The sequence below is a fragment of the Oncorhynchus nerka genome, unplaced genomic scaffold (genome assembly GCF_034236695.1).
Source record: "Oncorhynchus nerka isolate Pitt River unplaced genomic scaffold, Oner_Uvic_2.0 unplaced_scaffold_933, whole genome shotgun sequence".
NCBI classification, from domain to species: domain Eukaryota; kingdom Metazoa; phylum Chordata; class Actinopteri; order Salmoniformes; family Salmonidae; genus Oncorhynchus; species Oncorhynchus nerka.
In genome coordinates this window covers 182501-195026 of record NW_027040373.1, presented here as the reverse complement: position 1 = coordinate 195026, position 12526 = coordinate 182501, and the positions used below count along the sequence as shown (strand labels likewise).

The 12526-nt window shown below is 48.4% G+C and overlaps 1 pseudogene; it reads right to left on the bottom strand.

Moving 5' to 3' along the window:
- Window positions 1-3702: 3702 nt before the first annotated feature.
- Window positions 3703-12526, bottom strand: part of LOC115123859 (glutamate receptor ionotropic, NMDA 2A-like) — a 100042-nt pseudogene continuing 91218 nt past the window's right edge.

The window sequence follows — 12526 nt, the reverse complement described above, 5'->3', positions numbered from 1 at the left end:
AGGGGAGGAGGGAGAGGGGGAGGAGGAGGGAGGAGTGAGAAGGAGGGGATGAAGAAGCAATTCAGATCAGCCTCCTCTCTAACTCTCTCTCTCTCCTGATTCCTCCTGCTCTCTATCCTCTCTCTCTCCTGGTTCCTTCTCCTCTCTATAAGCTTTCTCACAATTCCACTCCCTGCTCTCTGCTCTCTCTCCTCTGATTCCTTCTCCTCTCTATCTGTCTCCTGATTCCTCCCCCTCCTCTCCATCTCTCTCCTGAATCTCCTCTCTATCTCTCTCCATAATTCCCCATCACTCTCTATATCTCTCTCCTGAATCCTCCCTCCCTCTCTTCTATCTCTCTCTCTCCCTTGGTTCCTCCTCCTCTCTATCTCTCTCTCCTGATTCCCTACTCTCTCTTCTCTCTCTCCTGATTTCTCCTCTGTCTATCTCTCTATCCTGATTCCTAATTGCCCTCTTTCTCTTTACTCCCAGTCCTTCTTGTCTCTTTCTCTCCTGGCTTCTGATTCCACCTCTCTCTCTCTCTCTCACAATTCCTCCTCCCTCTCTCTCTCTCTCTCTCTCTCTCTTTCTCTCTCTCTCTCTCTCTCTCTCCCTCGATTCACTCTCCTCTCTCTCTCTCTCTCTCCTGAATTCCTCCTGCTCTCCCCCTCTCTCTCTCCTGATTCCTTCTCCTCTCTATCCTTTCTCCTGATTCCTCCCTGCTCTCCCTATCTCTCTCTCTCCTGATTCCTTCTCCTCTCTATCTATCTCACAATTCTCTCCTCTCCATCTCTCTCCCTGATCCTCCTCTCTCTATCTCTCTCCCTGATTCCCCATCTCTCTATATCTCTCTCTCCACAATTCTCCTCCTCTCTATCTCTCTCCTGAATCCTCCCTCCTCTCTATCTCTCTCTCTCTTAGTTCCTCTCTCTCTATATCTTTCTCTCTGATTCTCTCTCTCTATCTCTCTCTGATTCTCTCCTCTATATCTCTCTCTCTCCTGATTCTCTCCCTCTATCTCTCTCGATTCCTCCTCACTATATCTCTCTCTCTCCCTGATTCCTCCTCCTCCTCTATCTCTCTCGGTTACTCCTCCTCTCTATCTCTATCTCTCTGATTCCTCCCTCTGCCTCTCTATCTCTCTATCTCTCTCCTGAGATTCCTCCTCCTCTCTCTCTGATCCTCTCCTCTCCATCTCTCTCTCTGATTCCTCCTCCCTCTCTCTCTCCCTAATTCCTCTCTCTCTATCTCTCTCTCCTGATTCCTCCTCCTCTCCTTTCTCTCTCTCCTGATTCCTCCCTCTCTACTCTCAATTCTTTCTCCTCTCTAACCTATCTCTCTCCAAATTCCTCCCCTCTCTATTTAGCATCTTTCCCAATTCCTCCTCCTCTCTATCTCTACACTCAAATTCTCCCTCCTCTCTATCCCTCTCCTGCTCCCTCCTCTCTCTGTCTCTCTCTCCTCATCTCACTCTCTCCTCTCTCTCGTCTATCTCCCTGATTCCTCCTGCTCTCTCATCCTCTCTCCTCTCTGATCCTCAATCTCTACCCTCTCTATCTATCAATCTCTGGTCCCTCGCTCCCTCTCTCTCTCTCCTAATCCTCCATCTCTCTCCATCTCTCTCCTCGATTCCCATCCTCTCACCTCTCTCTCTCCTGATTTCCTCCTCGCTCTCTGTGCGTCTCTGCTCCTCTCTCCATCTCTATCTCTCTCTCTCCTCATGCATGCCCTCTGCTCCTCTCTCTATCTCTCTCTCCTCGATTCTACTCCTCTCTCTCTCTCTCTAATTTCTCCCTCTCTATATCTCTCTCTCTCCCATAGTTCCACTCCTCTATCTCTCTCCTCATTCCTCATCCCTCTGTCTCTCTCTCTCTCTAATTCCTCCCTCCTCTCTGCTCTCTCTCTCCTCAATCTCTATCTCTCTCTCTATCTCTATCTCATCCTGATTCCTCTCTCTCTATCTCATCTCTGCACAATTCCTCCCTCCTCCTCTCATCCTACCTCTCCACAAATCCCTCCTCCTCTCTCTCTCTCTGTAGTCTCTCCTCTCCATCTCTCTCTAATCTCCTCTCTCTCTCTCTCTCCCCTCATTCCCTCTCTCTCTATCTCTCTCTCTCAACGATTCTCTCTCTCTATTTCTCTCTCTCCTGATTCCTCTCTCTCTCCCTAATTCTTTTCTCCTCTCTTATCTCTCCAGTTACTCCCCTCTCTATTTATCTTTCCCAAATTCCTCCTCCTCTCTATCTCTCTCATCACAATTCCTCCTCTCTCTCTATCTCTCTCTCTGATTCCTCCCCCTCTCTCTCTCTCTCTCTCCCGAATTCTCCTCCTCTCTATCTCTCTCTACTCTAATTCCTCCCTCCTCTCTGTCTCTCTCTCTCCTGGTCCTCCCTCTCTCTCTCTCTCTCTAGTTCTCTCTCTCTGTCTCTCTCTCTCCTGAGATTCCTCCTCACTCTGCTCTCTCTCCTGATTCCTCCTCCCTATGTCTCTCTCTCTCACAAATTCCTCCTCCTCTCTCTCTCTCTCTCCTGATTCCTCTCCCTCTTTCTCTCTCTCTCATTTCTCTCTCCCTACAGTCTGTCTGTCTGTTTGTCCATGAATCCTGCGGCGGGCCAAACCTCTCACTACAACTCCTGGAAGGGCAGAGAATCAGGCAGAGAGAAGATCTACAACTCCTGAGAGGAACAGAGTCAGTAGACAGAGAGAGAGAAGAGAAAGAAGAAAGAAGATCTCAATTCTACCTGGAAAGGAACAGAGATTAGTGAAGAGAGGAAGGCTTCAACTCTGGTTTTTGTGGTATCTGGCTATAGTAGTAATGGTAGTAGTAGTTGTAGTAGCAGAAGAAGAAGTGTGTCTATGGCATCCTAAGTGGATAGTAGATAGTTGCAAACTATAATAAACCGGCAGAAAGACTTGGTAATAACCTACTAATAATTATAATCATTAAGTGAATTAGTAAAACCCAGACTGGGTATCTTCTTATGAGCCGTCTATTGCTGAACTGCTGGGCCAGGTTTAATACCCCTCGCGATGTAGGCTGATGAACTCAATATTGACCATTATAAGGCATCATGCTCTGTAATGTACATGTCATTGGCTGGTATCCGTCCCACTCCGTCCAGAACATTAAGGCGGCCGGATTTATTACGAGGATCACCCAAATTGTTTTAGAACATGTTAGTATTTGAAAGGAGCCTCCTCCTCCCTCCTCTCAGCTGCTTGTAAATGTCTGGAGGCTGCGTCGTGGACGAGTATGTGGCATCATCCCTCAAGCAGCATATGAAAGAGGTTGTCAGAGGCGTGATGAGGTACTTTGACTTGCTCCGTTTCATTGTCCTCAGGATTGAACAGCACTAGACCTGGAGGCCAACAACCATAGGCCTGAGGCACAGCTGAACAGGTTAGCGTAGAAGTCGTCCAGAAGGCAGCAGATGCTTTCTCATGCTGAGGGCTAGCGGAGGCGAGCCGGGACGCCCCCAGATCTTTAAACTCCAGCATGATGTTGTCGAGCCAGTGTTGAGTGGGAGGACCTCACCATAGCGGTTTCTCTTCTGGGCCCAGTGCAGGACTAAGTCAGCAGTCTAGGCCAATGGTGGCGGACATCTCGTCCTGATGTTGATGCATCATTCCTGGTCGGTGGCAGGGCGTCCTGGAGCAGCTGGTCTTCCACTGATGTGTGGGCGGGGGTTAGCAGTGCCAGAGCACGCTTATAGCAGCGGTTTATCAAATGACGAGAGCGCGCGACGGCTCGCGGCGCGGCGACAGAAAACGTGTTGTCGTGTAGTGACCCGGTGCTCGCGCTGCTACTGGCAGGGAGCTTGGACAGACAGAGCGCTGATGGGTCTGTTTGGAACAGTAGTTGGTCTCGTGGGGCGACAGGGACAAGCTCTTATCCTTCACGCCGACAGTGTTTGGAGTAAGTGGAGTCCAGAGGGAGCAGGTCCACGTCCGGCGTGGTGCACAGGCGAGGGCGAGTTGAGGTGGATGATTGGCTGATCCTGACACTTCCTGGTTGTCGTTGTGGTCAGAGTAGATCTCTGGGTAGTCCAGGTAAAATTGCGGTGGTGACCACCCGACTCTCGCGGTAGTGTAAAGGATCAGGGGGGTTGGGTGAGTTCTGAGTCTATAGTGTAGATCTGTCCTTGTCTGTCCTCCCACTCTCCACCCCTCCATGCCCTGCTTGGTCTTGCTGTGGGACAGCTCTCACGTAGCTACGGTCCTCGGGTATTTGGGCAGGCAGCTGTCTTTTAATCCGTCCTTGTTCTTCGGGTGCTTGTTGTTTTCTGGGTCACAGTACGAACCGCCTCACTCCTCGGCTGGAGCAGTCGATGTCTGAGTGTTTCTTCCTCCGGAGGTATCGTTAGTCTTCATGGAGATGCGGGGTGGAGGCAGCATGTCGAGACCCGGACAACACCTGGACCCTCTGCCGCATTGTGTCCCGGACTTCTTCCACAGGCCTCTGGGTTTGGCTGGTTGGTCTGGCTGATCCACATCACCCATGTTACCTCCTGATTTAAGGTTTGACTTCGTTGAGGGTCAGAAGTGCTTTGTCCGCCTTGGAAGATAGTTATTCAGGTGAGATGCTTTGTGTCGGTTGGCCAAGATGCAGCCTGGAGAGTCTGTATCATAAATGAATCACCTCTTTAGGCGTAGCTTCGATTGTCGTGATAGATGAAGTTACCTTAAAATCAAAATATATATTTAAATAACTGACTTGTTAAATAAATAAAATATATATTTAAAATAACCTGACTTGTTAAATAAAAGTTAAATAAATAAAAATATATATTGTTTTTAATGATTAGAAATGCATTTGTATCCTTATTTATGGTTGTAATGTGTTGTAAAATAAGAAAGAACCATCCTCATCGATTTAAAAAACCATTTATATCCCGATGTGTAGTTATTAATGTGTTTTGAATCAAAATTAAAAAATTGAGAGAAGAAAAACGCTCTCAGCCATCATATCATGATCATGGGCCACCGATGCATGAATTCAGCATGGCAGGGAATTAATCCTAGTGTGAACAAGGTTGGACATGTTGGTCATCTGTTTGGCTGACTTGATGAGCTTCAACATGTTAGCTGAGGAACTAAAAATCAGCTCCACAATTGCTGCTGTGATGTGACGTAAATGGATAACTCCAAATCACAGAGAGAGGAAGGGGCGAGCGAAAGAAGAGAAGAGAAGAAGAGAAGAAAGAAGAACACAGATATCATCTATGGATCGCATTGAAGTCTGACTGTTCTCTAAAGTCCTGCTCTTCACCAAGTGTGACTATGACCCATGTATTCTCCTTCCAATGAGGATCATTCATCAGGATCACATTAAGTATCGAAACTGACTCAGCATCTGGCTCATCTCTCATTTCTCTGAACATTTAACATAATTATGGGCGTGTTCTGTATTGAAATGAATATTGCTACTGTGTCCTCTCACCAGCCCTCATCTCCCCTCTCCCCATTCCTCCCTGTACCCAGCCCTCACCTCCTCCACAGCCCTACCTCCCTAATGCCCCAGCCTCACCTCCCTACTCACAGCCCCTACCTCCGTAGCCACCCAGCCCCTCACCTCCCCCACCTCTCCTTTACCTCCCCCTAATACAGCCCCTCCCTCCCTCTCACCTTCCCTCACCTCCCTAATGCCCCAGCCCCTCCTCCTCTCACAGCCCTACCTCCCTAATACCCCAGCCCTCTCCCCCTCCTCCCCAGCCCTACACTCCCTAATACCCCAGCCCCTCACCTCCTCCCAGCCCCTACCTCCCCCTAATACCCCCAGCCCTCCTGCCCTCTCCCCCAGCCCCTGCACTCCCCCTATTGCCCCCAGCCCCCTCACCTCCCTCTCACAGCCCCTCCCTAATACCCCCAGCCCCTCCTCCTCTCCACAAGCCTCACCTCCCTATTCACCCCCAGCCTCCTTCTCTCTCCCAGCCCTCTCTGCTTTAGCCCCTCCGCTCCCTCTCCCCAGCCCCCTACCTCCCTAATACTGGCCCCTCCTCCCACTCTCCCACAGCCCCTACTCCCTAATACTGACCCCTCCCCTCACTCCCCTTCCTCCCTATTACCCCAGCCCCTCACCTCCCTAATACGCAGCCCTACCTCCCTAATACCCCAACCCTATCCCCAATAACTAGCCCTACACCCTAATACCCCCAGCCCGTCACCTCCCCCTAAGCCCGGCCCTAGCTCCTAATACAACCGTCACCTCCCTAATACCCCCAGCCCCCTCGCCTCCCTCTCACAACTACTCCTAATACCCCAACCTCATCTCCCCTTCTCCCTAATACTGACCCCTCCTCCAACTACAGCCCTATATATACCCCAGCCCCTCTCCCTCTCTAGCCCCTACCTTCCTAATACACAACCTCCTCCTTTCACCCAGCCCTATCCTAATACTAGCCCCTCACTCCCTAATACCCCCAGCCTATCTTCTTTTATTTCTTATCCACCTATTACCCTTTGTTCTCCTAATGCCTGACTAGTCACCTCCTAATGCTGACCCTAATCTAATACTTTAGCTAGTCACCTCACAATACCCCATTTCGCTCCCCTATTTTGACCCTGGCTCCTATTGCCCCATTTTATCCCTAATGCCCCAGCTATTGCCTCCACACCAATCATAACAGCCCTATCCCTTCTCCTCTACCAACCACGTGCATTATTTGTTAATGTACCACCACCTGTACTGCTATTTTCTTTTCTTTATTTTCTTTCTTTTTCTTCTTTGTACCCTACATTCACATACCACATACCCCTAACCCTACCTAGCCCTGCCTATTTCTTTTCTTTTTGCATGACACAGCACCTTTTCTTCCGTATTTTCTTTCTTTCTTTATATTATCTTGCTGATCATATAATATAGAAACAGTGATGCGAATGTTCGTGCAGACTCAAATGAACGTTGCTCTACTACCACTGCCACCTTTACTAACTATTACACTACTTTATTTCACTACCCCACTAGCACACTACTAACCCTAGCTTTCTGCACCTATTACAACCTACGTAGCTACCCTGCCCTATTTTGCACCGACTTTGATCTTACCATATTTATGAAGACAGTAGTCGATTGTTCGTACTTGGACTCAATTGAGCAGTTTACTCTCCCTACATACTACTATTTCCTATTGTGCTTTTCTTCTTTCTTTGCCCCTGACACCCTATTTCTTCTTTATTTCTGCTATTTTCATTTCTTTCTTTATTTTCTTTACCTTTATTTCTGCTTTCTTTTTCTTCTGCGTATACAATATATTCTTTTATTTTGGGCCCTATTTTCTGCGGCTTTGGAGCCCTGCACCCTGCCCCCTGTTTGCCCTGCCCCTGCTGCCTGCCACTGGCCTGGCTACTTTACAGCTGCACTGCCACCTGGCCAGTAAGTCACTGCCCTGGCCCCTAGCTGGCATAACTTCTAACTTCCTATTTTGGTCTTGCCCTGCTTATAGAGAACAGTAGTCCCCATTGTTCCCATTAGACTCAGATGAAACAGTATCTCAACCTCCAGTAGAATGTGATATGAAAGTGACGAGACAGTCCCATTGCGGTAGCCAGCCGCATAAACACTCCGGCCATGTTGTCAACGTCCAGCGTGGACATCTACCTCGTTCTTCTCATGGTGACTGGATCCCCGTTGTACACTGAGCTTCAGCTCCTCCATCTCCACTGGAGGGAGGGTGGAAGGAGGAGGAGGAGAGAAATAGGAAGAAGGAGAAGATGGAGAGAGGAGAGGAAGAGACAGGAGGAAGGGATGAGAGAAAAAGAGAAATTGAGGAGAGGATGAGGAAACATAGAGGCAGATGATGGGAGAGAGAGAGAGATAGACAGAGAGACAGGAGAGAGAAGGGAGGAGCGAGGAGAGAGAGAGATATAGAAAGAGAGAGAGAGAGAGAGAGAGAGACAGAGAGAGAGAGAGAGAGAGAGAGAGAGAGAGAGAGACAGAGAGAGAGAGGAAGAGAGAGGAATGAATAAGAGACTAGGAAGAAAAGAGAGGGAGGGAAGCGAGGGAGGAGAGATAGAGAAAGAGAGAGAGAGACAGAGAGAGAGACAGAGAGAGAGAGGAGAGAGAGAGAGAGAGAGAGAGAGAGACAGGAGAGAGAGAGTCAGAGAGAGAGACAGAGGAAGAGGGCAGGAGACAGGGTTGAGAGGCAGAAGAGAGAGAGAGAGAGAGTCAGAGAGAGACAGAGAGAGAGAGAGAGAGAGAGAGAGAGAGACAGAGAGAGAGAGAGAGAGAGAGAGAGAGAGAGCGAGACAGAGAGAGAGAGAGGGTTGAAGGCAGAGACAGAGGGCAGAGAGGGAGTCAGAGAGAGACAGAGAGAGAGAGAGAGAGAGAGAGAGAGAGAGAGAGAGAGACAGAGAGAGAGAGAGAGAGAGAGACAGAGAGAGAGAGAGAGAGAGGTCAGAGAGAGAGACAGAGAGAGAGAAGAGGCAGAGAGAGAAGAGAGAGAACAGAGAAGAGGAGCAGAGAGAGAAGAGAGACAGAGAGACAGAGAGAGACGAGGAAGAGGGAAGGAAGCGAGGGAGGAAGAGAGATGAAAGAGAGAGAGAGAGAGAGAGAGAGAGAGAGAGAGACGAGAGAGAGAGACAGAGAGAGAGAGAGAGAGAGAGAGAGAGAGAGGTCAGAGAGAGAGAGAGACAGAAGAGAGGCAGAGAAAGTCAGAGAAGGTCAGAGAGAAGACAGAGAGAAACAGAGAGAGAGAGAGACAGGAGGAGCAGAGAGAGACAGAGACGAGAGGGCAGGAGAAAGAGAGGGAGGAAGCAGGGAGAGAGAAATAGAAATAGAGAGAGAGAGAGAGAGAGAGAGAGAGGAAACGACAGAGAGAGAGAGAGAGAGAGAGAGCAGAGAGAGACAGAGAGAGAGAGACAGAGGAGAGAGAGACAGAGAGAGAGAGAGAGAGAGAGACAAGAGACAGAGAGAGACAGAGAAGGGAACAGAGACAGAGAGAGACAGAGAGAGAGGTCAAAGAGCAGTAAAAACGAAGGAGGAGATAAATAAAAATATCATTCACTTTGTGTCTGGTCCTCTACCTCCTCCTCCTCCTCTACCCTTCCTCCCTCCTCTTTTCCTCTTCCTGTTCCTCTCCTCCCTCCCCACTCTCTTCTTCCTCCCTCCTCCTCCCTCTCCTCCTCCTCCTCTCTCCCGACATTTAGTCAATGTATAAGCAGACTTGTCATTCAACTTAGAGTACGCCCCGTGTGTGTGTGTATATGTGTGTGTGTGTGTGTGTGTGTGTGTGTGTGTGTGTGTGTGTGTGTGTGTGTGTGTGTGTTTGTGTGCTTACACTCAGCGTTGCAGAAGCATTTGACATCACTAACCACATTATATACTAGGAAGAAAGAATATAGGGTCTGTCCCAAATGTTCCCTATTCCTATATAATTGCATACTTTATACAGCCCTATTCCTTATATGTTGCTACTTTATACTACAGCCTATATGATGCTGCTTTATGCACCATTCATTCATATAAGTGCATACTTTATACTACAGCCTATTCCCTATATAGTACACCATGCATTCACACAGCCCTATTCCCTATATAGTGCGCTACTTTATACTACAATACTATTCTATATAGTGCACTAACATGCTAGCTGTTTTATATAGTACCTTTACTTTATACTGACACTATTCCTATATAGTACTAACATGCTACAGCCTATTCTATAGTGCCTACTTTATCTTTAGCCCTATTCCTATGTGGTGCACTACTTTGAATTAAATTTCAGCCTATATAGTTGCTACTTTTTATCTTTCCAATATATTCCTATATAGTACTGCATACTACAGCCTATTCCCTATATAGTCACTACTTTATACTATAGCCCCTATTCTCTATATAGTACACTAGCATACTACAGCCTATTTTTCTATGGTACACCTACTTTATTCTACATTTATAGTACACTACTTATACTACAGCCTATTCTATAATTCACTACTTTATTCTGACCTAGTACACTACTTATACTACAGCCCTGTTCTATAGTATTTTACCTTATATACAGCCCTATATAGTGCCACTACTATATACAGCCTATTCCTATATAATTTTCACTTTATACTACAACCCTATTCCATATATAATTACTACTTTAGACAAGGGCCTGAAGTGGACTAATTAGAGAATGAGGATTCATTAGTGGGACCCCAACGTCAGTAGCTTCCAGAAGACTTCATTTATATGTTCCTCATTTTAGAAGGTGCCAAGAACAGGTTTCTCTAAGGAGAAGATCTCACTGTCCCTTACACAAAGAGCCTTCTTTCTGAAGCTTGGAGAATGTCTCTCTCTCTCTCTCTCTCTGTCTCTCTCTCTCTCTCTCTCTCTCTCTCTCTCTCTGTCTCTCTGTTCTCTCTCTATCTTCTCTCTCTCTCTGTCTCTCTCTATTTCTCTCTCCTATCTTCTCTCTCTCTCTCTCTATCTTCTCTCTCTGTATCCCTCTCTCTCTCTCTCTCTCCCTCTCTCTATCTTTCTCTCTCTGCATCTCTCCTCTCTCTCTTCTCTTTCTCTCTCTCTCTCTGCTCTCTCTCTCTTCTCTCTCTTCTCTCTCTTCTCTTCTCTGTTTCTATTTCTCTATCTTCTCTCCATATGTCTCTCTGTTTCTCTCTCTCTCTAGCCTGTTCCTCAGCTCTATGATTCTCTCTCAAAGTGTCGAAAGGCCTCAACAGGGATGCTGGCCCATGTTGACCTAATGTTTACTCTCTATCCTTCTCTGTACCTCTCTCTCCCTTGTCTCCACTGTTTCCCTCCCTCTATCTCTCTCTTCTTCTCCACAATCTCTCCTCTCTCTGTCCATCTCCTCCTCTATCTCTCTATCTTCCTCCACTCTCTCTCTGTTTCTCTCTCTCCATCTTCTCTCTCTCCACTCTCTCTCCTCTGTTTCTCTCCTCTATCTCCACTCTCTGTCTCTCTCCACCTTCCCTCCATCTCCTGTTTCTCTCTCTATCTTCTCTCTGTTTCTCCTCTCTATCTCCTCCTCTATCTCCACCTCTCTCTATCTCCATCTCCACCTCCCTCCATCTTCTCCTCCTGTCTCTCACTCTCCTCTCCTCCTCTCTATCTTCTCCTCTATCTCCTCTCTATCTCTCTCCCTCTATCTTCTCTCTCTGTATCTCTGTCTCTCTTCTCTCTCTAATCTCTCCTCTCTCTCCAACTCTTCCTCTCTTCTACCTCCTCCTCCATCTCTCTCTGTCTCTGTTTCTCTATCTTCTCCCTATGTCTCTCTGTTTCTCTCTCTCTAGCCTCAATTGTTCAGCTCATGGATTCTACAAAGTGTCATCTTCCCATCTCTATGCTGGCCCATGTTGACTCCAATCCACACTGGATGTCCTCCTTGTACCTCCTCTCCCTTCCTCCATTTATATCTCCACCTCCCCTCCTCTATCTCCTCCATCTCTCCATCCTCTCCACCTCCCCCTCCTCTCCTCCATCTCCTCCCTACTCCTCTTCCTCCACAATCTCCACCTCCCACTTCCAACCTCCATCTCCTCTCTATCTCTACCTCCCCCTCCTTCTCTATCTCCTCCTCTATCTCCACCTCCTCCCCTCCTCCATCTCCATCTTCCTCCATCTCCTTCTCTATCTCCTCCTCTATCTCCACCTCCTCCATCTCCTTCTCTATCTCTCCTCTATCTCCACCTCCCCCTCCCCCTCCATCTCCACTACCTCCCTCCCCTTCTATCTCCTCTCTATCTCCTTCTCTATCTCTACCTCCTCGTCCATCTCCTCTTCTCCTCCACAATCTCAACCTCCCCTCCTCCTCTAATCTCCACTCCTCCCTCCAACTCCTCCTCCTCTATCTCTTCCTCCTCCTCCATCTCCTCTTCCTCCACTATCTCCACCTCCCCTCCTCCTCCATCTCTATCTCCACCTCTACCTCTACATCCCTCCTCCTATCTCCCTCCCTCCTCCTCTCCTCCATCTCTCTATCTCCTCCTCCTCCTCCTCTCCCTCCTCCTCCATCTCCTCCTCTATCTCCACCTCCTCCTCTATCTCCCCTCCCTCCCACCTCACTCCTCCATGTCCTCTTCCTCCTCCTCCCTTCTCCTCCTCCATTTATATCTCATCCTACTCTACCTCCTTCCATCCTCTATATCCTCCTCCTATCTCCTCCTCCTCTCCCACTCCTCCTCTAACTCCTCTTCCTCCACTATCTCCACCTCCCCCTTCCAACTCCTCCTCTCCTCTACCTCCCACTCCTCCTCTTGTCTTCCCACTATCTCCATATCCTCCCCCTCCTCCTCTATCTCCTCCATCTCCTATCTCCTCCTCCCTCTCCCCTCCTCCCCTTCTCCTCTTCCTCCACTATCTTCCCTCCTCCTCCTCTATCTCTACCCCTCCTCTCTCGCCTTCCCATCTCCATCTCCCTCCTCCTCCTCCTCTATCTCCTCCTAACATACATACTCCTCCATTTCCTCCTCTGTCCTCTATCTCCTCCTCTATCTCCTAACCTCTATCTCTTCCTCTATCTCCTCCTCTATCTCCTCCTCTATCTCCTCCCCTCCTCCTCCACCTCTTCTCCTCCTCTATCTCCCCCTCCCTCCTCCTCCTAAC